This window comes from Emydura macquarii, unplaced genomic scaffold (assembly GCF_026122565.2).
Source record: "Emydura macquarii macquarii isolate MOO-44397 ecotype Brisbane River unplaced genomic scaffold, CSIRO-AGI_Emac_v2 contig_2205, whole genome shotgun sequence".
Lineage (NCBI taxonomy): Eukaryota > Metazoa > Chordata > Testudines > Chelidae > Emydura > Emydura macquarii.
Genome location: NW_027132342.1, coordinates 5,048,871 through 5,074,065, shown reverse-complemented (window position 1 = coordinate 5,074,065; position 25,195 = coordinate 5,048,871). Strand labels below are relative to the sequence as shown.

The 25,195-nt window shown below is 38.9% G+C and overlaps 1 protein-coding gene across 3 annotated transcripts in view; it reads right to left on the bottom strand.

The window, feature by feature from the left end:
* The window catches only part of SOX5 (SRY-box transcription factor 5), an 831,751-nt gene that overhangs the window by 500,511 nt on the left and 306,045 nt on the right, over positions 1-25,195 (bottom strand). For all 3 annotated transcript variants that reach the window (XM_067559200.1, XM_067559203.1, XM_067559201.1), the window contains one exon: positions 23,927-23,993. The gene's annotated coding sequence lies outside the window, so the exon portion shown is untranslated. The remainder of the gene's footprint in view (positions 1-23,926; positions 23,994-25,195) is intronic.

Sequence of the window (25,195 nt, the reverse complement as noted above, 5' to 3'; positions counted from 1 at the left end):
CAATCTTTAGTAGAAGTAGAAAGGTTATTTCATCTCTGTATTTGGCACCTGATATTGGAATACTGTGTCCAATTCTGGTATCCACAATTCAAGAAGGATGTTGATAAATTGGACAGAGTTCAGACAAATGCCACAAGAATGATTACAGGATTAGAAAACATGCCTTATATTGGCAGACTCAAGGAGCTCAATCCATTTAGTTTAACAAAAAGAAAGTTAAGGAGTGACTTGATTACAGTCTGTAAGTACCTACATGGGGATCAAATATTTAATAATGGACTCTTCAATCTAGCAGAGAAAGGTTATAACATGATCCAATGGCTGGCAGTTGAAGCTAGACAAATTCAGAAAGGAAATAAAGCCTACATTTTTAATAGTGAGGGTACAACTTCTCAAAGATCCTGGTGGATTCTCCATCACTAACCATTTTGAAATCAAGATTGGATATTTTTCTAAAAGATGTTCTCTGGGAATTATTTTGGGGGAAGTTCTATGGTCTATGTTATACAGGAGGTCAACTAGATGATCACAGTGGTCCCTTCTGGCCTTGGAATCTATGAATCTTGGCTAAATTTGGAAAGATTTTCACAGGGATGGCAAAAGGTATACCCCTGCCATAAAGCTACCCTCCTGTCAAATGTCAAGTCTCCGCTCCAAAACATGGGGGAGCTAGAGCTCTTCCAAAAGAAGGTCACCAGAATTTTCTAATGTTCAAAACAAGATTTTTTTCTCTAGCCTCATTCTTGGAAAGTTTTGGTTGACATTTTCCAGGCACCCAACACATAATATTTCAGTCCAAATAGTTAAAGTTTGGTAAAGGTATAAGTAGTTGAAAACAAGGAAAGTTATGAAAATAATGGAATATATAAGGCGGCCTTAAAAATCAGTGGAGCTACCAGCCCCACCTATAATAAAGAAAACCCAAAACTGGTATGATGGGATTAGGGTAGGTGAGACAATTCTGCTGAGCGGGTTTGTTTGTTTAAAAAAAAAAAAATCACTTTGAGTGGTTGTGCAAGTCTGCCTTCCTCCAAAAGCAGAAGTACTTAAATGTACTGAGAAAGGCTGTTCTCATGGTATATCTATTCAGAGAAGAAGTAATAGGTAAATACTGGATCTCTGGACAAGTCTCATGGGAAATATTTTTCTCTCAAGATTTTCAGCCCAATTTTTCAGAATCATAGGGTTCAGAGAGTTAAATAGGTTTGCCTGATCATCCAGTTTTTTTGGGTTTTTATCCAAAATGATCTGAACTTTCAGGATTTTTTCTATTAACATAACATACACATCTCTTGTGACTACATTATGTAACTGATTGCAATTGCTCCATTTCTCTCAATAAAAATTCTGGAATATCAGTATCAGTTTAGATTTATACAACACATTTAATCTCAAAGAATTCTAATACGCTTTACAGACTACATCTATTCTACAAAGCAATCAATTCAACACTGAACTGCAGCTACCTCTGTGGTAGGGTGTGGCAGCCAAGCGAACAACTAGCACACAATACTACTCACAAGTGGGGAGGGTGAGGTAGTGGATATTTTGGACAATCCTCTTTTTACAGAAAGAGTCATGGACTAATGTCCACGCAGAGCAGAAGGGTTCTCATCAATTTAGATAATCTCATCCTAGACTCCCACACAGTAAAACACATAGAACTCGAAGTATCTACGTCACCGATGAATGGTTGATTCATCCCCGTTGGGATTTGTTCCTGGGTCCAGGGATTCTAGATATTTTAACATGACCTGCCGAGAGAACTTGTCTCACATAAGAGAATAAGACTCATTAAAATATGCTATACTAAACCACAGCAGTAACCCTAGAAAAGGTAGGAATGAGAATTAGTTAATCATTTTACACATCTTTGAACTGTAGGGCACTCAGTAACACCACTGTGCACTCCCATTCCTTAGTGATTTCACTACCGTCAAGCTTTAAAGCCACTCACTCAAAGTCCTGGGATAGGCATACTCTCATGGAATCTGCAATACTGAAGGCACTTTTCAACAGGACGTGCTGAATTGCAAGGAGAACATTAGGTCTTGCCTTGTGGGTCACCAACTTCTGTGAGGCCCAGGTAACCCAGATAACGGGCACTAATGCCTCTACATTCTATCTCTCAAGAAGGGTTTCTAAGCTTTTTGTTTCTAATGTAGGCAAATGAGCTCTGCAAATATTCACTGGTGTCAGGCCTGCTGTGAGCATCCTCTTAATGAGACCATAAGGATGCAAGTAGGAAGAGCTATTTCAGCAGGTCTAAAAAGTAATACCCAACAGTCAGACTTCTTAATTTCACCTAAGTGTGAGATGGAGAAAGAACAGCACAAAGGATTTAAAAGAAGGAAAAAAGCAAAACCCCACCTGCCATCATCCATTTAAGAGTATAGTGCAGCCTTCAAAAATGGCCTAAATCACATGAAAAAGTATTCCCCAAAATAATCACATGGTGTTAAGGGGTTTTGTCATTTTTGAGCACTTTGTCCTTAAAATATTTATCATTCTTTAAGAAACATAATGATCTTTCCCATCCCATCTGCCAGTCTCTACGTTTTACGCTTCTTGACAACAGATACGTAACAGTGTTGATACAGTCACAGAATCACATTTATTTATTATGCTCCATATTTACAGCCAAGCACAATTGTCTCGATAAGTTTATTTGAAAAATTCCCCAGAAATACTACAGGTGCAAGATAGAAACTAGAGCAAGGCTCTCTCTCGCTCCCAAATAGCTCCCTTAGTTGTTATTAGCTAGAATTTACCAGAATTTTTTTTTTTTTTTTTTCATTTTTCAAAAAATTATTTAACCCCCTGTGACTTCTTGGTAGAACTGAAGTTTTCATTAAATTCTTTGTTTTTAATCAAAAATGTTTAAGTTTTTATCAAAACAAAACAAGAATGTGCTTTTTTGATAAAAACCTGAACATTTTTGATGAAACCAAAAAATATTGAGGTTATCAAAAGTTTTGATGAGAATAATAAAACCTCATTCCCAGCCAGATTAACTATTAGTTTTGAAAGGTGAGACAGTTTACAAAGCAGCTGGGTAAAGCCAGAGTGCTATCCAAACAATTAGGAATCATGTTCTAAAATGTAAGCCTGTACTACAGGAGACAAATATCTTGTCTTATATGGTTTTCCATTCAAGGATCTCAAAGCACTTCACAAACATGAATCAGTATCTAACCAAAAAACAAACAAAACCCCTACCAAAACAAGACACACCACTGCACAAGCTTCTCCCTCTGGGGAGAGGGGGAGAGAACAAACAACACGTGACAGATGCTAAATGCACTACCAGAAGGCACTGAGATATTGCAGTGATAAGTGCTGTATAAGAACCTATGTAGAATAGATTTCACCTCAGATTTTTGCAGCTGGGAAAATTGAAGTGAAATCAGATTAAGTGGCTTGCCGAAGATCACATAAAATGTCTGTGGCAGAGCTAGGAGACAGTTCCCTTTACTCCCTTATCCTGAGTTTTAACCACAAGATTATCCTTTTCCTTGAGATTTTAGTAGAACAATAGGAAATGTTATATGAAAATCTCTAATACATTCAGATTTCTCTAACCTACCCCAAATTTCTATTTTATCTAATCTGTCTGAGGACTTCAGATTCTCATGGATATCTGCCTGCAAACAGAGAAGAAGCGCCCTCTATGCACTCTGTGAAATGATGCATTGCATTTGTATTACTGTATTTCAGATTGTGCCATGACTAGAAATGGTTCATCTGCTAAGAATTGATCCGGGTACATACAGTTGTGTCACACATGAAAGAACAGGTATTTTCTTGATGGTTGCCCAAAAGAATAGTCGATTAGCTTCCTTCTCTTTTTTATACCTGGGCTGAAAGTTTTGGATTTGGAGGGAATATTTCATAAAAGATTAAACTTCCTTTTACACAGGCCCTAGGTGTAGCATAGATGAATTCTTGAGAGGCCATTTGATTTCCATATTGTGGATGACATAGTAAGCTATTCCTGCTGCCATGTTCAAAGCTATGGACAGTTTTCTTTCCCCTATGTCTGATATTTAACCACTTCACTGGACCTAGGTTACTCCTTTTGAATGTGGAAATGGCAATTGCTTTTGACGTCAGCAGCTGTATGGGACTAAACCACTTTTCAAACTTTGCTAGGGGTGGAAACAAGCTGATGGACAAACATTAACCTTCATTTTAGTTTTGTGGGACTATTGAAAACTTCTACACAAGTACCATTCAACAACAATTAAAATATGGGCAAAAATAATAAACTAACTGACACTCATGTTTTAAGGTCCACTACTTGAAACCCGATAGAAAGACTTAGGCAGACCATTACAAAACATCCCAGGAGCAGTAAACTTCTTTAAGCACTGCTCCAAGCCCACTGATCAGAAAATGCATGTTTTTAACCCTGTTCTATTTTCCAGATCTTGATTAATTGGAGTAGACTGGACATCAGCTGCCTGATTGAAGGCCCCCTGGGGCAAAATCCAGACCTGCAGAGCTCCCAGGCAGCTGACATCTTCAGGTTGTGACCCAGCGGCAACTGTAAGCAGCTTGCACTCCATATCTCATAACCCACTGTGGACTCAGACTGGGGAAATTCCACCTCCAAGGTTTGACAGACAGTAGCCTCATGGGTCCTGATTGGCTCTCTGCCCTATATAAACCCAAGGCGTATGGCAGAAAGCATCCAGCCAACAGCACTGAATCTCCTTTAGCTGCTGTGACTGTTCCTGCTCCTGAATTCCTGGCTTTGACCTTGGCTTGATCTGGACTTCACCATCTGACTTGGACTCTGACCTTTGGTATTGACCCTGGTCTCGAACCTGACAACAAACTCTTCTGCTGCTCCCAGCCTGAGGTTTGCCCCTGCTCTGATTCCTGGCCCTGACTGTCCTTGTTGGGATCCTGACTCCTCCACACACACACATACTAAGCAGATACAGTAGTAAACTTTTCAAACTGATAGCTCCAAAACAGTGACATCTATTTATATTTCTAATGTGTAGCTAAATCATTAAAAATCAGCCCTCTGTTTTTAATAATCAAATGGCAGAAACCAGTGCTGTTTCATATCTTTTTTTATATTTCATAGAAGCTAATCTATTTTTACCCCCATATTTTGGGGCTTGTCTTTTAATGTAAACCACTGTTTTCAAGGTAAATTTAATATTTTAAAGTCCATGTATTTCTAATTATATGGAAACTGCAGAAAAAATAAAGATCCTTGTTTGAAAATAATTCTTGCCCTGTTTCTAAAACAGCCAGGGAAATTAGTTATATAGACAAAACAGCAGCCTGAAATCATGGTTTGCTAGTCTAACAGAACTCAAACTTCAAAAATTGTAATTTCTGCACAAAATCTAGAATATGTTAAAAAATAAACATTACAAACTAAGCAAAATAAAATCTCCTGTCCCTAATTAAAAGGAACTCAAAATCAGGTTAAAAGCTGTTTTAGTCAACCTTTAAAAAAGCAAAAAAACAAAAAACAAACAAAAAAAAAACCTGTTTACCATAAAGTATAAGTAAAGCATAAGCTATTCCATAATTATACAGAATTTCCATATTGAATCCTAAGCTTTAAGAAACTGTTAGTCCCAACAAGTACTCAGCTAATGGCTTCAACAGTATCATAGTAAATAAGATTATTTGAGAGAATCTATTAAATTAAACCCAGGATCTCACAAGTAACCTAAGAAAAGAGCTTCCCCACCATCATTAGGTGTTCAATAAGACTTCATTGATTCTATTTCCATAACAGTAACCTTTTATCACTTATTGATTCACCTGCTTGAGTTAGTCACACCAGTGTGTGGGGGGGAAATTAAAAAGAGGTTAACTAGGATTAGACAAAAGATGGCAAAAGTTCAATTTAAGTAGGCTTGGATCACTGTCTGCTCAATAACATCTCTGTCCCGCCCCTCCTCCGCTGCCCATCATGACCACCAACACACACGCATACACTTGAGCTTCAAGCCATAAATCTTACCAAGTCAGTCAACTGACAGCCTCATAACATGAAAGAGGTATCTGCAAACAAGATGGTTTCAAACCACTGCTGGTGACCCTGAACAAATCAGGGCCCAGTTTCTTTTGCAGCCTGCAATTCTCCCCTTCAATCACTTAACTGGGCAGATTGATGTGACACCAGAGAAATAAACTATGCGTGTGCTCTCTCTCTTTCTAGCCATCTCTAATAATTATATTGGTCTGTCCATATATGGACAATGTTTAGATTCATTTTAAGGCATTGAAACCGCAACTTCCTAAGAAAGAAAACTTCTGTCTCTAATGTTTTTAGTTTGTTGTTTAAGAATTCTTTTCTTATTAAACAAAAACCATTACCACACCAAAAAGCCAGTACACTCTACACTGACAGTTCTACATTACGTTCTACATACACAGTCCAAAGTGTTGTGACAACACTAGTGTAAATTGTAGAGTTTGAGAACTTCATTGTAGAATACTGTAGTATTTTGCACAAGGGCTAGTGAGGGGGAAGGTGTGTTTTATTTCTTTGAAGTGCATTAGCCTCCCTCTTGTGGCGCTTTTGCCAAGTCTATCTATCTTATGTCTCTTATATGGCCACAGATCTGAGTGCCTCATAATTTTAGCCTGTGAAGTATTATGCCCTTTTTCAGATGGAAACAGAAGGCACAGAGAGGCTAAATTTTCTTCTTCTTCTTTTCCTTCTAAATTTTGGGTGACCAGATGTCCCAATTTTATAGGTACAGTCCTGATATTTAGGGCTTTGTGTTTATCTAGGCGCCTATTACCCCTTGCCTTCCGTCCCGATTTTTCACACTTGCTATCTGATCACCCTAGCTGAATTGCTTGCCCAAGGTTACAGAGGAAGGCTTTGGCAGAGCAGGGACTTGAGCCCTAGTTTGACATTGCCTGTCCTATAAAATCAGAAATCAGACACAATATATTGATAGGTTTTCCTTAGAAAGCTGGCAGCCTCACCATCCTTTTAGGTTGCATCTATTTATTTAATATTGCCGATCACTTGTTTTCTTTCCTGAAAAGACTTCGCATACCAGTAACTTGGGCTAAGAGATGGTCATGCCACACAATTTATGCTGCATCTTTTTCCCTTTCCCATTTTCAAGCTTCTTCCATTTTGGGAGACCATCTGATCACTTTCCTATTTCCCCATTCAGTTCCAAAATCTTGGGATATAAATAAGATTTTATGCCAAAAAAAAAAAAACAATGCCCAGGAGAAGGCACATCATAATGATGAGAAAGGCTTTGTAAGAAAGGACATGAGTGGAAGAAGGAAGTCCCAGAACCTGATTGTACAAGGCAAAGCAGCAAGAATGACTAAAGCACATATACTGTATAAATACCTTGCTGAGAAGACCATTTTTAAATGTCCTTAGCCCAGGATGGCCATTTGCTGCTTTGAACTTATTTAATAACATTAAGCAAGAACACTTAACTATCTAAAAGAAGGATCAGTGGCATAAATCAGACATCATTTCACATATTTCAGGATCAAAGCTGAAAAGCAAAATGATTTGTGAAGACGTTTGAACTGCTTTAATATATCATAGTCCCTTTTGAAGGACACTTAAGCATATTAGTTGACCAAATAATGATTTCTTTGAGTAGTTGCAGCCAAAAAGAAAAGAAAATTGAAACTTTTCATTCAGATAGGTTTTGTCTATAACTTTGATTTATGTATAACACCAAACCAAATAGATGTATAGCACTGTGAATTTGAATTATCAAAATTAAAACCAGGAGAGTGAATGGATTTCTTTCAAATGACCAAAGCTAGCTGAACTGGCCATCACACCAATAATATGATCAATGGTCAATGCAGGTTAGTACTAGACATGGGCCCAGTCTGCACAGTTCGTGATCTGTAGTTTTGTTTGGCTCATTGTAAAGATAAGTGCCAGTGGTAATGCTCAGCTATGTATTTGAACTTTCCCCAAAGCTCATGGTTGTTTGGATCTGGAATTTTGGTTCAGCCCCATCTCTAGCTGCTAAAATCCTCTGGCAAATAAAGCTGCAGTCATATCACACTCTGATTCCAGCTATGATCTGAGACTCAATCAGCCTGCAAAATCCAAGTCATAATCTCCCCTTGCCCTAATATGGGGAATCAATAAATGTAAAGAAGAATCTCAGATTACTTTAAAAAATCTATTTCTTTTCCTTGGGTGGATAATCTTGAAAATGTAAACCAAATAAACTAATGTAAATCAGTCCTTGGGACTGAAAGCTTGTTAATAATTCTTCCTAGAGATCACAGATTATTCAGCCACCCAGAGCTGGGCTTTGAGGTCTAGGGGAAAAAAAAAGAAATAGCCACAGGTTCTTTGGTTTCTGGGGAGACCCCAGTTAACAGCTATAGGGGAGATTGCCCTCAAGGTATCACTGAGTACACTCCTTACTAGCTGGCAGTCTCACTCTGAGCTAACTTTTTTTTTTTTTTTTTGCAAATTGAACCAGTTTTTATTGGAGTTTATATAGTACAAGAATAGTTCTTGTGGCAAAGCTGTACCAAAGTAACCACTACAAATACTCTTCTGGAAAATAGGGACAAGGCTAGTGATGCCCCAGGCAAGTTGGGGGGAGGGGGGGCACAGCAGAAAAGTGTCCATATCTCATCCAGACCAGTGGGCAGGTAGCATTATCTCTGATCACAAGGAGGGGCAGTTCAGTATTGTGGAAGGTGACATTGGTGTAGTTTCAGAACTTCCCAAACTATGTCTATGGGGAAATGGCTAGTCACATGATGCAGTAAAAAAAAAAAAAGGAATGTGAAGGAGGCAAGAGAATTCAGTTTCTGTAAAATATGGGAACCATTATTCTCAATTCTTAGTAGGAAGACAAGGCATTTTAGAAGAGAAGTGATCAGACTTATTGTGCGTAAGATACGATTTTCACACAAAACACAATCTTCTGATTTTACATGGCAGTTCCCAATTCTTTGCTCTCTACCTACCCACAGCCACGACCCTACAAGATTAAATGTTTAATGTTTTATAAAAGCCTTTTTTTCCTGACAGTGATTTAAACTAACTGATTTAGAGTTGCCACTCTAATTCCTAGTGTAAAAGTGTCCACATCATACCAAAAAATCATCATCACAATTGGCATTAGGTGGTGGTCTCAGCAAAGAAGCTAAGGACTGAGACTGGTTCCCTCTGGTCTCCAAAAGGTCAGTACATCAGCATACACTAACATTAAATTAAACAGCCAACCATGCCTGCAAAATAAGCGAGTACCTCAGGAAGAGCATAATTAATTCTAAACTACAGCAAACTTCACCAGGACACATGCAGAACTAACCAAATCCTCCATATAATCACATTTATCTGACTCTTGTTCTCCCACCTCCATTTATGTGTGTGTGTCATCACCTGTTATATTTTGTTCATGCTTAGACCATAAGTTCTTGAGGGAAGGGACCACGTTTTAATAGCATTATTTATTTTTTTAGGGTGTAATCCAATGGCCACTGAAATCTATGGGAAGACTTCTGATGAATTTCATGAGCATGGATCAGGCCCTCATAGAGCTCACCAGTGTTACTGGTGTTATGTGGGGCGGAGGGGGAAAACACAGAAGATGTGAGACCACATTATCCATGGGCTCAGAAGGCTTAGATTTTTATTGGTAAATGCTGGTAATTGTCAATTTCACTATACACACACACAGAAACTGACAAATATTTCCATCAATGAATTGAAAATTTAGAGATTAGGCAAAGTAAGAAAAATGCTGCTTGAGAACTTAGAGTTTGATTGAAGAATATTTTCTTTGTGTATTTTGACATATAACATTGACAATTTGTGTTTTAACAGTTATAAACCTTTAACTTTTGGAATCTCAATGTCAACAGTCATTAGATAATTAATGTCTGACACCTCCCCATTATTTTATGAAACTGTGAAAATTTAAATTGATAAAAATAAAAATAAATGCTCAAAGCACATAATTTTTGCATAACTGTGAAAATTTAAATGGATACAAATCTTGAAAAATGCTTCAAAATAAACACTGATATTATCCTACAAAATTATAAAAAAAAAAAGAATTCTGCCAAGCCTGGCTATATACTAGGAAGAGGAGACCCGAAGAGGAACATAGGTTACAGTACCAATTCAGTGGGTCCAGAATTTTACGCCAAGAATGTTTGACAATATATGGGATGGGAAAAAGGCAAATATAATTGTGGAATGTATTAACAGTCATATATAAGACACAGGAAGTAATAGTTCTACTCTAAATGGCAAAGGTGAAGCCTCTGCTGGGAGTACTGTGTCCAGTTCTGGTTGCCACCCGTTAGAAAAGACGTGGACAAATTGGAGAGAAATCCAGAGGAAATCAACAAAAATGATAAAAGGTTCAGAAAACCTGACCTCTGAGGAAAAGGTAAAAAACCAAACAAACAACCCTGCGCATGTTTAGCCTTGAGAAAAGAAGACGGAGGGAGGAACCAGATAACAGTCTTCAGATAGGGCTATTTATATAGAGGATGGTGATCAATTGTTCTCCATGTCCACTGAAGGTAGGGCAAGAAGTAATGGCTTAATCTGCAACAAGGGAGACATACACTAGATAATCGGGGGGGGAGGGGAGAGAATTCCAACTTTCTAAGTAGGATAGTTAAGTACTGAAATAGGTTACCAAAGGAGGTTGTGGAACCCCAGCCACTAGAGGATTTTTAGAACAGGCTTGATAAACATCTGTCAGGAATGGTCTAGGTATACCTGGATCTGCCTTAGTGTGGAGGAATGCACTAGATGAACTCTGGAGGTCCATCCAGCCCTACATTTCTATGATTCTGTATATAGGGATAAAAGGGAAAGTAGGGTTACACTGGCATTCCAATATAATTATTGCTCGAGGGACCTCCTATATTAAGGTTAACAATACTTAGTCAGAAAGTACATCTGGTCAACATACTGAAGGTCAGTAATAACAGTCCTGGTGACCTTAGTTTTAGAATGAAGACGCTGCAGATTGAAAAACTGGACATCCATACGATACTCAATCCCAATTCCGGAGGAAAGGCGGTCATGAAGAAGAATCAAGATTATGGCAAGACAGATAGAGAAAAAGGTTGGGTCAATAACACAGCCCTGCTAAACACTAGTACGAATGGTGAAGGGGTCTGTTTCTAACCCATTACGGAGGATAGTCATTCTATCATGAAGTAACCTGAGAACATGAATGAACTTCAGTGGACAACCAAACCTAGACAGCACCTTCCATAATGCTTCACAATTGATAAAATCAAAGGCCTTAGTTAGATCAACAAATGCCATAAGCAATGTTGTTCTTTACACTTCTCTTGGATCTGTCATGCAACAAAAATCATGTCGGTGGTACTCCGAGATGGTCTGAAACCACATTGGGATTCCAGAAAGACATCTTCAGGAAGAGGGAGGAGAGTTCAACAAGATGTGAGTAAGGATCTTCCCAGCAATGGAGAGAAGGGCAATACCCTGGTAATTTCTGCACATTGACTTGTCCCCTTTCTTAAAAAATGGTCACAATATTGGCACTCTCTAGGTTGGGTGGAATTTCCTCATTAACCCAAATTACCATCATATCTGAGAATTTTTAATATCTCCGGTTCAGTTAGGTGGATTTCACAAATTCCCAGGTTTCTGGGGAAGGTGAGGGCATGTAAATTCTAGGCAGGGCTTCTATGAAGTTAAAGACATAGCCTGAATCTGGTTCATTATTTTCTATAATACTTAGCAGTGAGTATTAATGTAAAATCTTTTAGAAAAATCTTTACCAGCAAAAAGGGAATATGTAACTTTGGCTGTTTTTATGGATTTTAATTGATTTTTAATCCACTGATGGTAGACTATAAATATATGCTCGAAGCACATACAAATGCAAGTCAATAGGAAGTTTTATTAGCTTACTTTCAGAGAATTATAGCAGTGAATGAAGGACTCTGAAGCACGCACAGGCCCACAGGCTGAATGGTTTCTCCTTTCTCCACAGGTTGTTTGAACACTGCTTCTATAAGGGCCCAATTCAGACAGAATTTACATTTGACTTCCGCAACACGGAAGACTGGGATGGCTGCAAAAACAGTCTTAACATAATTTTTTGTCAAATAGGGCCCTAATTCACTGCAAAGGCAGCCAATAAAAGTTCTTGTGTACAGCACACATATTCTATAAATCATTTCACAGAGTTACAGAAATGTTTTTGAAACAGATTATCCTTTCTCCCCACTCAAAGCAAGAGGGAAGGACGAGGTTGTCCGAATAAAGTCTACAACTTCCCACTTCTTTTCATTTCTTTAGATGAAGTAGTGTTTATAGTTTTATACACACACGTTCCAAAATCCACATGCATGCATGTTTTTCTTTATACCAGTTGTCTTGCTATCCAACTGATCACACTATCTGTGTACAATGGAAAATTGAAACACCTGAGGTTCTCTGCAGCTGCCCTCCCCCTCCTTTCACCTTTCTATACACTCCTAGTTTCTGTCTGACATTTGAAAAGAAACTGACAAATAAATCAATTACAAAAGAGAGAGAGAGAAACTAAGAACATAATAAATGCTCTACTTTAAAGTAAATCCAGGCAGCAAAACATGTGCTGTTGGGAGGGGAAGTGGAGACAAGGACTTCTTTGCAGCTTGCCCAGACAATGCCCATTTCTTTATCCTTTATTCTCTATTGATGATGGGTTCATTGATGAAGGGCTTGTGGCACCCATGACCATTGCACCATCAACAGCCCAGAGATTTTGGACAAATACTTGAAGTCCTGGAAACAACCCTCTCAAGCCAAAAGCCTGAGATTAGATATTTATGCTACTCACCCTGAAGAAGAAAATTAATAAAAATTATGGGGCTGATCCTCAACTGGTGTAGACTGTCATAGCATCAATGATTGGAGGAAAATTGCCATTCTTTGGGCAGTCATCATTAATATACTGCCCGTTTTCTGTCATTTGATGCTCTAGATATAAACTGATTACCCAAAAATGGTTTGCATATTTTCAAAAATAAAAATGAGCCTTATCTACAGTTTTCTCAGGGAAATTGAAAATAACCGTATTTTATTTCTAAGGGGTTGTGGGTCATCTTTGTCTACCCATTTGCTTGCATAAAAAATGGAAAACCACTCACTACAGTTCATAACCAATACCAGCTCAACACAAGAGAAAGAGGAAATGGCAAAAAAGAGAAATGAGATCTTACATTTATACAGGATATAGGATCTGTCTTCTGTGAGACTGTTGGCAGTTTTACAATATACTATACACCCCCGCAACCTCCAAGTCACTTCAATTTCCACTGCTGAAATACTGCCACTTCTGAGGTAGAGTACAGCATATGGTTAACAGAATACGGCACCAGCACATGATTTTTTTTTTTTTTTAGGGCAAGAAGTAAATAATACCATGTCCCCTGACACAAGTACAATAATTAAAATAAATTTCAACAGAGCCATTTGGAAAATTGCCTAGGGCTTTCCAGTTTCAACCAGTTGGGAGCAGAGAAGATACATCCTTTCCATATGGAGGCTTCCTCTGTACCGGCCTCCCCTTGCCTTTTAAAATCCTGCCCAGATCAGCCATGTGATAGGCAGGAATGCCTTTACATGCAAGAACACATTTACATCTTGTCACAGGGTCTTTGTTAACAATCTATTCCAAATGGGCTTTCTAAATCAAGCACTGTATTCACCAATAAAATCCCTATCAAACAAGTCTTTACATTTAGATGATTATAGCAGCATTATGTTTTACTAATTAAAATATGCTTTGAAATTTTATAACTTATCTTCCGAAATATCTTAGGGGTCCCCCCTCTGCCCCCATTACCTCCAGACACACAATTTCCTGAAAGTGAGTTGAGTAACTTGGAATAGAACCTGTTGCAGCAGATTGTTCTGGGCAGAAACAACACTAGTCTGTCTAGGTAAGATCGGTGCCAAGGGTTCTACTAAAATTAGAAAATGGGAGACAGTATCTTGGCTCCTGTCTCTTGCTGGAGACAAAACTTTAGCTCTCGCTGCAGTCAACTGATAGAAGTTTGATTTCTGCCTGTGCATTCCAAATGACTATGCTACCCAAGTTTTAACCAAGTTCTTTGGCTCATCAGGCAATAAGGGTTGCACCTTGCAATGGTAGCCTGATACAATAGTTGAAATCAGGGGTTCTCAAACTTTTTTTGCTGGGCTCCCCTTTGAAAATACTTCAGGCTGTGATGACCCGCTTCCCCCATACCAGGCCACCCTTACTCCTGCACTGCTGGTGGTAGCGGCACAGCCTTCAGAATGGGGCACCTGGCCAGCAGCCGACACTCCTTGGCCATTCAGCTCTGAAGACAGCGCAGGATACTGTGACCCCCCTACAATGGACTTGCAAGCACCTTTTGGGTCAGGACCCCCAGTTTGAGAAACACTGGCTTATGTGACAGCAGTGGAAAATCTTAGGCTATGTCTTTAGGGCAAAAGGATGATCTCATTGCAAAACGGAGAGAAAAAGGAAAATAAATCTAGGACCAATATTGCTTGAAAATAGATCGAACTTTCAGAAGACTGGACAAAATTGAACATTTCACAGATTAAATGAACCAGTTATGTGAACCAGTTAAATTCAATGTGAAAGAAGACACATTAATAATGCACATAATTACACCTAGATTGCTCCTTTAATCAGATGATCTCAAGTACTGATATATGTTATCTAAGCCTCACAATGCTCCTGTGAGATAGATATGAGTTATTATGCCCTTCTCTTGTGAAACCTATTTACTCTGATCTCCTATCTATCAAGATACCGATATGACCCCCATCGCTATATGTTGCACCTCACAACACCTACCTATGAGGTAGGTGCTGTTTTTACTATTTTACAGATGGAGAACAGAGAGACACAGTGACTTCCCCAAGGTCACAAAGGAAGTTTGTGGTAGAGCAGAGAGTTGTACTTGGGTCATCCAAACCCCCGACTAGCACCATAACCATTCCACCACTTTCCATGCTTTCTTGTATTCCAGATATTATCTAGTGTCCTGTAGCTATCTGAACTAGATGCAGATCCTGCAACTGAATACATACAAGTGAATCCTTGAGCTTACATGGACTCAGTTCTATGATCAGTGCCTTACATTGTAAGTGCTTAGTGCAGGAACCTTGTTTTATATATGTTTTGTAGATCTCCATGTTCAGTACTCAGACCTCATTGCTATCACTATTGTATATACAGTATAATGTTACTAATTATTATTATTAATACACGTATTTTATAATGAATGCATTAAGGTGAGGATTTTCAAAGAAACTTAAGACAATGAGGCATCCAACCCAGTGAAATTCAATCCTACTCCTCTTAGGGTCCTTTCAAATTCCCGGTTGAAGTGATTTTTCCATCGTCCCACAATGAGTCTGTAGAAGAGGCAGTGACAGAACACAGGAAAAACAGCTATCAGTCCTCTGCTGTAACTGCTAGGCTTTACTTCCACTCCTATGAAAGTTTCATAACAGATAATCATGCCCTTCAATACAATCGAGAAATCTACTCTGACTAAACATCTGGAACTTTGTGCTCTTTCTTTGCTCAGGGCAAGAATACTTGTAACAAAATGCCCAACCTTTTAGTGAAAGGTCTGAGAACTTACTTTCTGAGGAAAATAAAGCTTTGCACTTGCTTTCTTTTTCCTCTACGGGGTTGTTTAAGTTCCTTAAAATAAACCATTATGTGATAATTTGGGAGCTTTGCACTGTATGAGCAGGGTTGAAACCGCAAAAGAAAAACAAAAGCTGACTTTTATTTAGGTATTTTTTTTAAAGTAAAAGCTTTCGATGAAATAAGATACTGCAGCTTTTTCTCAATTACATCTTGGTGGAGACATTGACTGTTTGGCTCTATTTACACTTTCTCTTTAAAGTTCCCACAGTGTTGTGGTTTACTACCAACAAGATTTTTTAAAGAACAGCTTTTTTATTAAAGCTGAAATGTGCCATGTTTACACAAAATGAAAAATAAAAAGATGCTCTTCACCCCAGTATTTTAAGCTGGGCTCATAAATCAAGCCTGCAGTTTATAAAACCATCATTAGATAGCTATATTACCATAAAAATACCGGGATATAAAACACTTGTTCACAAATACATGTAGCGCACACAAACCATGTTTAAATGTTTATTTGGGTCCCATTTACCCTTATTTTTGACAGAAATGAAAATAAAACAGCATTTTAGGCTCCTGGAAATGACAATATCATGTTATCTAGATAAGTAACCAAAACTATTATTGAAATTCTGATAGCATTTGCTTTACTGTTAAAGGAAAATTACCTGTAATGCATAGTTTAAATAATTACTTTTAAACAAAAGCTTCTTTTCCATGTTGCTTACTTATCTTTCAAGACCAACTCAGCAGGGCTATGTATTTTATTAAAATTGCCTTCAGACTTCTAATGGTGGGGTGTCTGTTAGCACAGGAGAAGTGGATGGCAGTTTGACTCCTATTTCTAATATTGGGAGTCAGTCCAGACACTTAAGAGCCAGAACTCTGCTGTGCATTTGACTATGTTATCAACACTTTACTTGCTAATGATACTGGTGACAGCATTTCAGTATGATGGGTCAGATTTAAACTGGAAAGCTTATAATTGTGCTTACAATAAAAAAAATACTTGAAATCCCTTTTATTGGAGCTTCAGTTTGTGCTAAGCCTTATAACTAGGAATTGTTCTGTAAGCTCTCGCGCAATATTTTTCTTTTCTCTCTCTCTCTCTCAAGCATGAATAAATGGGCCCATGGTAGCACCTGATATTCCATATACCATATGAGAAAATGGTGTGATAGCTACTCTATGCTGAGTTTGTGGGGCAGATAACCAGCAGACAGTGGTCTTCAAATACTTGAAAGGCTGCTATAAAAAAGATGGAGAAAAGTTGTTCTCTCTTGCCACAGAGGGCAGGACAAGAAACGGTGGGTTCAAACTACAGCATAGCAGATTTAGATTAAATCTCAGGAAAAACTGTAAGAACAGTAGGAAAATGGAACAGACTTCCTAGAGAGGTTGTGGAAGCTCCTTCACTGGAGGTTTTCAAAAGAAGGCTGCATAGCCATCTGTCTTGGATGGTTTAAATACAACAAATCCTGCATCTTGGCAGGGGTTAGACTAGATGACCCTTGTGGTCCCTTCTAATCCTATGAGTCTGTTATTCATTCAGATAACTTTTTGGTGGGCCTTATTTCCCTCAGGGGAAACCACACAAAAAGTGCACTGTGATCAACGGTGCTAAAAAGTAAAAGTCCTCCTTCATGGGAAGCTGTACAACAACTGTGCTAAACACCTGAATCCAAAAGACCTTCAGTGTAATCTATATTCAATATGCATCAAACTATTTTGACCACATCTGTGTATAACCATCCCAGAATTTATGTCAGATATGTGTTCTCTTTCTTAACTACATCAGTACATATTTAACATCTTATAAAAAAGCTTTTTACAATATTAAAGAATAAAATATTAAAGAATAAAAAATGGTTTTTCATATGAGCATCAATATGAGGCACTATGAGGCATTCATGAAAGCACTATGAATGCTTTCTCTGTTTCAGAACTGAAGAGAAGCTATTTGATTTGATCCATAAGGTGGTTCCTTTCCCCCATTAAATAGCCAACTGATTCCCTTCAGACAGGGAGATAGAATGATGAAGATGCCAAAGCAGTGCTATGGGTCATTGTATGAAGCCAGGGAGATGAAGTAGGAATGTTCTGTCCATCACATCTATCCAATACTTCAGTGAAAATTAACAGCTTCATAGAGGTCACTGCAGTTTTTGAAATTTTGGGGGGGGTTTTGTGTGAATTTTTTTTAAAATTGTGAATATTTTTTACCATTTTTTGACCAGCCTGATTTTCATAGGTGCTAGGGTACCCGCCACACCCCATCAACTTTATTGGGAGTTTTGTGTGCTTACTACCTATGAAAATCAGCCCAAAATGCATTGCTTGAAGTATGAAAGCATAGTAACTCATAGCCAGCATTTGCTACTCAATCCTTCAACTGACTATGAAGAGTATGAATGGAACCTTTTCAGATCTGGTACATAATCAGCATTCCTAAATGTAGATGGTACTAGGATGGAGACAAAATATAGCTCTTGACTCGTCTTTTCTAAACATCAGGTTTTCTCCTTCCAGGAAAAGAATTCTTGTATTCTTTGACCCAAATAATGAGAAAAGATAAGAAGTAAATGGACATATTTAAGCTGGAAAGCCAAAAAAAGGCAAACCTTTTCAGAGACTCAAGTAAATTCTGTTCTGTTTTCCCACAGGACAAGACTAACAGTCAAGAGTTCAGTTTGACCAGCTCTACAAAGGTTGGTTAGAATTCCTGAACCAACAGACAAGGATTGGAAGAAGTGACTAGAAATTCCCACAGGGAGGCATGAATGAAATGCTTGAGCTACTGACTGCTGAATCAATTACCTCCATTATCTTGTTTTCAGACAGAAAATCATGCTCCTACCAAAGAGGATAGCTGTGTGCAAGAAGTAGATTAAGAAATACAGGAAGGTTTTTAGACATTGCTTGTCTGTGGTGGGGGCAGTAAATGGATAGACTGATCTTCAGCATTGATTTGACAGATGTTTTTTAAAAAAATCGGAAGTACTATTAACAAGTGTGAAGGATCATCCGGAAAGCAAGCAAAGATTTGCTAGTGGGGAAATGGTCAGGAACAGTCTGACCTTAACTTCAAAGGAAAAAAACAGCTATGTGTGTATAAAATTAGTTCACTGGCAAGCCTGATGGAGAATGAGTTTGTCAGCAATTGAAATACAAATTAAAAGATAAAGAATACTTGTTCTGCATCATTTTTAATGTTATGCCATTTCTCTTCCATCATACAATACTCTACCTGCCACCTTCCTACTCACATCACCTCTCATCTTCCCTATGATTTTTTTTTAAAGGAAGATTTAACATTTGACTGTTGTTTATTTTGCTCTTACATTTCTTACAGCTGGCTGATTGTCACAAACTTTACATTGATTGACAGTTTTTAGACAATACATTGCTATTCACCTTGCTCAGCCTGACTTAAAACCAAAACAGGGTCACTCCCAAAAGCTATGGCTTCTCTACACAACAAATTACTGGGCAGCAAACCTAGGTGTCAATCTACAGCACACCAGCTGCCGTGCAGTAACATCCTGTATGGACCCAGCCGCAGCAAATCCCAGAGTGTAGCTTTCCCCGTAGCAGTGTCCGTACAGGATGTTACTGCACATCAATCTGGTGTGCTATAGATTCAAACCTGGCTTGCCACACAGGAGTTTGCCTTGTAGACAAACCCCAAGTCTTCCAACATGGTAGTGGACTGCACTGCTTTTGTTGTATTAAAATCTCAGGATGGGAAACTAAGAATGAAAGCTGTTCTTCCCAGAACAGGACAGGTGAAAGTTTAAGAGAATCTGTGGTCCAGATTCTCCTCTGTGTCCAGTTCCTGCAGTTATTGTTCCCTAATCTTCTGCTTGGTCCCAGGCTCAAGCACATATCAGATGAGTCTCAGGGTGCTCTAAATGCATCAACTGGCCATTGTCTCTGAGGGACTATTTGCCAGCTGGGTGATAGTTGGGGCAGTTGACAATGAAGGGAGTGTGGTAGAGAATTTGCCTCTGAATTTCTCAGGTGACAAAACATGAGTCCAAGACTCCCCTTAGGTGACAGAAGGATTCTTGAAGCAAGAGTCCACAAAGGTACAACAGCAATCACTCTAATACATCTGATCACTCAGGAGAAAACACCTACAATACTGCAGCATAATCAATGCAGGGTCATTATACTTGCCACAAATAAGATCCACCTTCTCTATGGATGAAACACTCACAAAAGGTGCCAACCACTGTACTGCCTCCGCATGTGCTGCAGGCAAGTCTCCCTCAATCATGGATTTTTAAAGAGCTTAACACAAGACAAATTAAAGCCATGTATGCAAATTAAAGACACAACGCTAGATATTCAGGATGGCACAGAAAATAAATGATGTGCAAGAATGGGAGCTGCCTTCCTCTCACACCCGCAAACAAAAAGACATGTAAATGTTGCGAGTTTGCAGATTATCAGTTTAGCAGTTGATTTCACTTTTCAAAATTGAAGGAGGGGAAGTAATATTCTTCCCAACCCCCCTCTTACTACCATCACAACACGTGATATATACCCAAATTCTTAGGATGACAGAAAATACATCTGTAGTGGACAACGGAATCACACTGGCCTGAGAGAAGAGTTTATCTGAGTACGTTAGTATTACCAAACTAAAAGTCAGACCATGCCCAACACGCACTCTCATTCTAATTACCTTTTGTGCACATCACAAAACCAATGCATGTGGTTCATCAGACACACAGCTCAAAAGAGAGCCAAGGCTGGAATAGCAATTTATTTTGCAGGCCAGGACTGAGGTGCATCAACAAAGCTACAAAAGGGAAGCTTGCATGATCATACTCAGCTAATCTTAGTGCTATTAATTAGTCTCTTGTTTCCATCAGTTCAATAACAACATTATAAGGGGAAAAAAACCCATAAAAATGTATGCCTTATTTGGAAAAGGATAGAAAATGTGTTTGTTTAATGACTTTAAGAGGAACCTCCCGACCTACCCAGAAAAAACAAAATCCAAAAAAACTTTCAGTCTTTGTCTTGCTGATGAAAAAGAAATACAGTCAATTTCAGCCACAAGGTTCAAATTCCCTATAGTGTGATCTCCTTTCTTCTGTCATTAAAAAGAAAACCACCATCTCTTCTTAACACTACAATGAAAAGAAGGTGAAATTGAACTGCAGGTGTGTAAGTATAAATGGTATATATTGGACAGTACCTCTTCTCCAGTCTTCACGTCACTTGTCTCAGCTTAGCATTTTGGAGCAGCGATTGTCTCTTTGTCTGTTTGTACAATGCACATAAGGCCCAATCCTGACTGTGGCCCCTGAGCACTACGGTAATATAAATATTAAACGATAATCAATCATTAAGATGCAAGATTGATCGTAAGAAATCCTTCATTGTAAAAAACAATTGTATGGAGGGGCAGGTTTATGGTTACTTAAAGGAAAATTTGAAAAGCCATTTTATAAATATTTTTGAGTGTTGAATGTAGTTTGATCAAAGACTGTAGAAACAGGGAGCTCAAGATTCTTCTGCAGCTTGGCCATTCTTAGCAGACATCTAAAGTGAAATTGCACAGAAACAGAACTCTGAAACCGAAGGTATGACCCAACGTATGTTGTTAGACAATGTTGGCCTGGCATGAGATGATGCCAGTGGGTGATTTTGAAAGGTCAAGATGCTTAGAAATGATTTCCAAATGTAAATAAATAAATAAAAATGCATTATCTACATCAATGGTTCTTAAAGAGAGGGGCGGGCCCGCTGGGTGGGAGGGGGGAGTACAAGAGGGATCATGGGGGGCCGTGGAGCGGGGGACAGAGCTGGTCCAGCTCCACTTTCCCCAGAGACGGAAGCAGCTGCCGCCCACTTCCTGCAGCAGCAGTAGCTCCCTGCCGCTGCCGGGCAAGCTCCTGCGCTGCTGCTCCCCGTGTTGTTGCTGCCGTGCTTCCCGCACTGTAGGCCCTGTTTTTTTTCTGAAGGGGGGAGGGGCGGTTTGTGGACACGAATGTTAGGGCCTACAGTGTGGGAAGCGCCCCCCTAACAATCACACCTCCCTTGCCCCCAAATGCCTGCTTTCAGGAAAAAACAGGGCCTACAGTGTGGGAAGTGCCCCCCTGTTTTTTTCTGAAAGGGGGGCAGGATTCAGGGGAAGGGGAGGCGCAATTTTTAGACAAAAGTCCACGGGGGGCTCCATTTAAAAAGTTTGCAAACCACTGATCTACATATACCCCTGGTAGAGGGTATCTTTACAGACAAAAACACTGAAATACAAAGTTCCAGCACTGAACATTTTGCAATTGGAAAACTATTTCTCCAGTTCTGCAGCTACTTGACTTTGGACAGCTTAGTATTTTATTTTGTTTGCACTGTTGGGTTTTATTGTTACATTTGTTGACCAGAACTATTTCTGATTAGGAAATTAATTATTCCTCTATTAACAAAGAACTTCCCTTGTAGATGGCTTTAGGTGCCTTCGAAATCTCAGTCATGGGTGTTATTTATTATTTGCATAATGGTGGTGTCTATGAACCCCAAAGAAGGATCAGAGCACCATTGTACTAGGCCCTGCAAAGACAAGTAACAAAAACCCAGCCTCTTCCCCAAAGGGCTTATAACTTATATTTCAGACCGGATACAACAGGTGGAACAGCAGGGGCTTCCAAATGTGATCAAAATTAACTTTGGTGCTAGCCTGCATTTCATGGATGTCTACACATCAAACATATTTTTACAAGTTTGTAGGAGGGAAAGCAATCAGGAATTCTTGTTGTCACAATATGCGATAAAAGAAGGTATTTCAGCCTCTTCTATATCCTATGGTAGCCTATATCAGCTGTTTCTAAATCAGAAACTTTGCACCCAGTTTATATATAAGTATTATATTTTAAATCAGCTTTACAGGGCCAAATCCTGCAGACCTTACTCAGGCCAATAATAGCTTTGTCTGAATAAGGACTGCGAAAGAACCTCAGGACATGTATAATAAGCAGGAGTTGTAACATCAGTTATTTATTAAGGTTGCCCAGCACAACCATTTGTAAGCCGCTACTTTCAGTTGCTTATGACTTTGTCAAACTTTAACTATTTGGGGGAAAATTTTCCATGAGGAGTGTCTGCCTCATACTGAATTTTTTGCAAAATTTCAGCCAAAATGATTCTGCCATTTTCAAGAACTAGACTAGGGAGAAAAAATTGTTCTGCCCATGTTAAAAAATTCTTGAGACCTTTTCTTTGAGAAGCTTTAGTGTCCCATTCTTTGGAGCAGAAACTTGAAATATGGCAGGGAAGAAGGGAGTTGCCTTTTTTAAAAAAAAATAAAATAAAAATCAGGGATGTGCCCTTTGTAGTCCCAGTCAAAATCCACCCAAATCTGAGCAAGTTATAAGCCTCTGAAAAATACCACAGTTCATACCTGCACAGGCAACTCTAATTCTGGCATTTCCTAACTTTTGAGTTTGCAACCTTATTAATGTTCTTTTAATGTAGTTTTTTGTATGCAATCTACCATATCATGACTGTATCATTTGTCTCCTCCACATTCGTTACAAAACATGTGGTGCAGGACAAAAGAGACTATTGCAGTGAACAATGGAAATGATACAAGGAACTTGTTAGAAAAAACTAATGTAAACAGCAAGCCAATTACCCATACAACAAAGATAGGATACTTGAACTACGCCTTTTAGGCTAAGAATTACCATTCTATCTACCTTAGTTAACTTAAATGTCTCTTATTACCACAGTACTTGAGCACCTCACACTCTTTTAGTGTATAATACGAACACACAACCCTGTGAGGTGAGGAAGTCCTATTAGCCCTTTTTTTACTGATGAGAAACTGAGCCACAGATTAAGGATATGTCTACACTACAAATGGTACAGCTACACTGCTGCATTGTAGACACTTGCTATAGCAACGAAAGGGATTTTTCTGACACCGTAGTAAATCCACCGCTTGAGGGTTGTTAGCTAGGTTGCCAGAAGAATTCCTCCCTTGACTTTGCAGTTTCTACACCTGGGCTTAACTGTGTGTCTTGGGGGGTGGGTGAATTTTTCAAACCTGTGAACGACATAGCTAGATCAATCTAAGTTTTAGATTAAGATCAGACCTAAGTGACTTGCCCAGGGTCATACTGAAAGTTTAGGTGGAACATGGAATTAAACCCCAATTTCATGAGTCCCAGGCTAGTGCCCAAACCATCCTTCCTCTCATTCAAGAGTTACCATTCCAAAAATGTGTTACTCAGAAAGCAGGAAATGCTTTGTTACTATACAAGTCTTACCTGTTGTGTCTCCCAGTTTAAACTCCACCAGTCCTTCTGTCCTTTATATTCTCTTCTGTTTGCAAAACTGGAAAAAAGAAAAAAAGATTAAAAAAGGAAAATGCATCAAAGCACCAATTACCATTGTTCCATGAAAACAAGGCAAAATTCCCTGCATGTTCTTAGTGCCCTATGTTTTAAAGAAACTACCTAAGGAGAGCAGGTCTAGGCAAAATAGCATTAAAAAGCTCCTTGCCTACACAAGCACTCCCACCATTACTACAACAAGGAACTATATTAGCAGTAACAGCAGAGAGAATTTGTTTTTACAAAAGCCTCGAGTAGACAAGATGTCAGAGCTGGGGGGTCTGGAAGATGGAGAGAGAATGCCATGATCTGAGAGACAGGCAGAAACAGAGGGAAAAGACACACCAACCCTGGGTAACATCACACTTTCCATAGCGCAAATCTCTCATCAGTTGTGCAGATTTCTATGTATTTGGAGCCTGATTCAGATCCCAAGAAAATGAATGAGGTTCTTTGCACTCACTTTAACAGAAGTTGGATTAGGCCACTAATTATGTTTTATCTGAGGATGAAGCATACAAAACGCTAGAGATCTTCAGTGTAAATAGGGAGGAGAATTTTGCACTAAGAAAACATTGAAAAGAACTAGTCCTGGGTAGGGTGTTCAAAGGAAAATATAGAGATTAGAACCTCAATTCATCAAGGTGCTTAAGCATGTGTGGAACTTAAAGCACACAGATGGTTCCCATTGGGACCTATTTACAGATGTACACAGGAACCTTGCTGAATCAGGGTCTAAATGGGAAAAAAAGGCCTGATACAAAATCAACTGAAATCAATTGAAAGACTCAATTATTACAACGGACTTTGGGTTACATTTGGGTTACACACAAAGAGATGAGAGCAATAAAGCAGGATGGAGAAAAAGAGCAAGAGAGAGCAAATAAGTCCAAGAAATACAAAGAGAGATGGGGGAAACTAGAAGCAAAGAGCCAGGTTCTGCTCTTAGACTGCTGTAAATCCAGAATTAAGCCATTGAAGTCAACGGACTAGCTCTGCATCTTCATCAGTGCAACTAAGAACAGAATCAAAGAGTACAAAATAACTCTAGAGAGAAACTAAGCAGTACTGAGTGTTCCAACACTGGGAGGCAGTCAGATACTACAATGCTGAGAGCCATGTAAGTAGACTGAATGACTGGTCAATTAGTAGGAGGTTTATCCAATAGTGGGAGAGAGCAGGGAGCTTTAAATCAAGACTCTT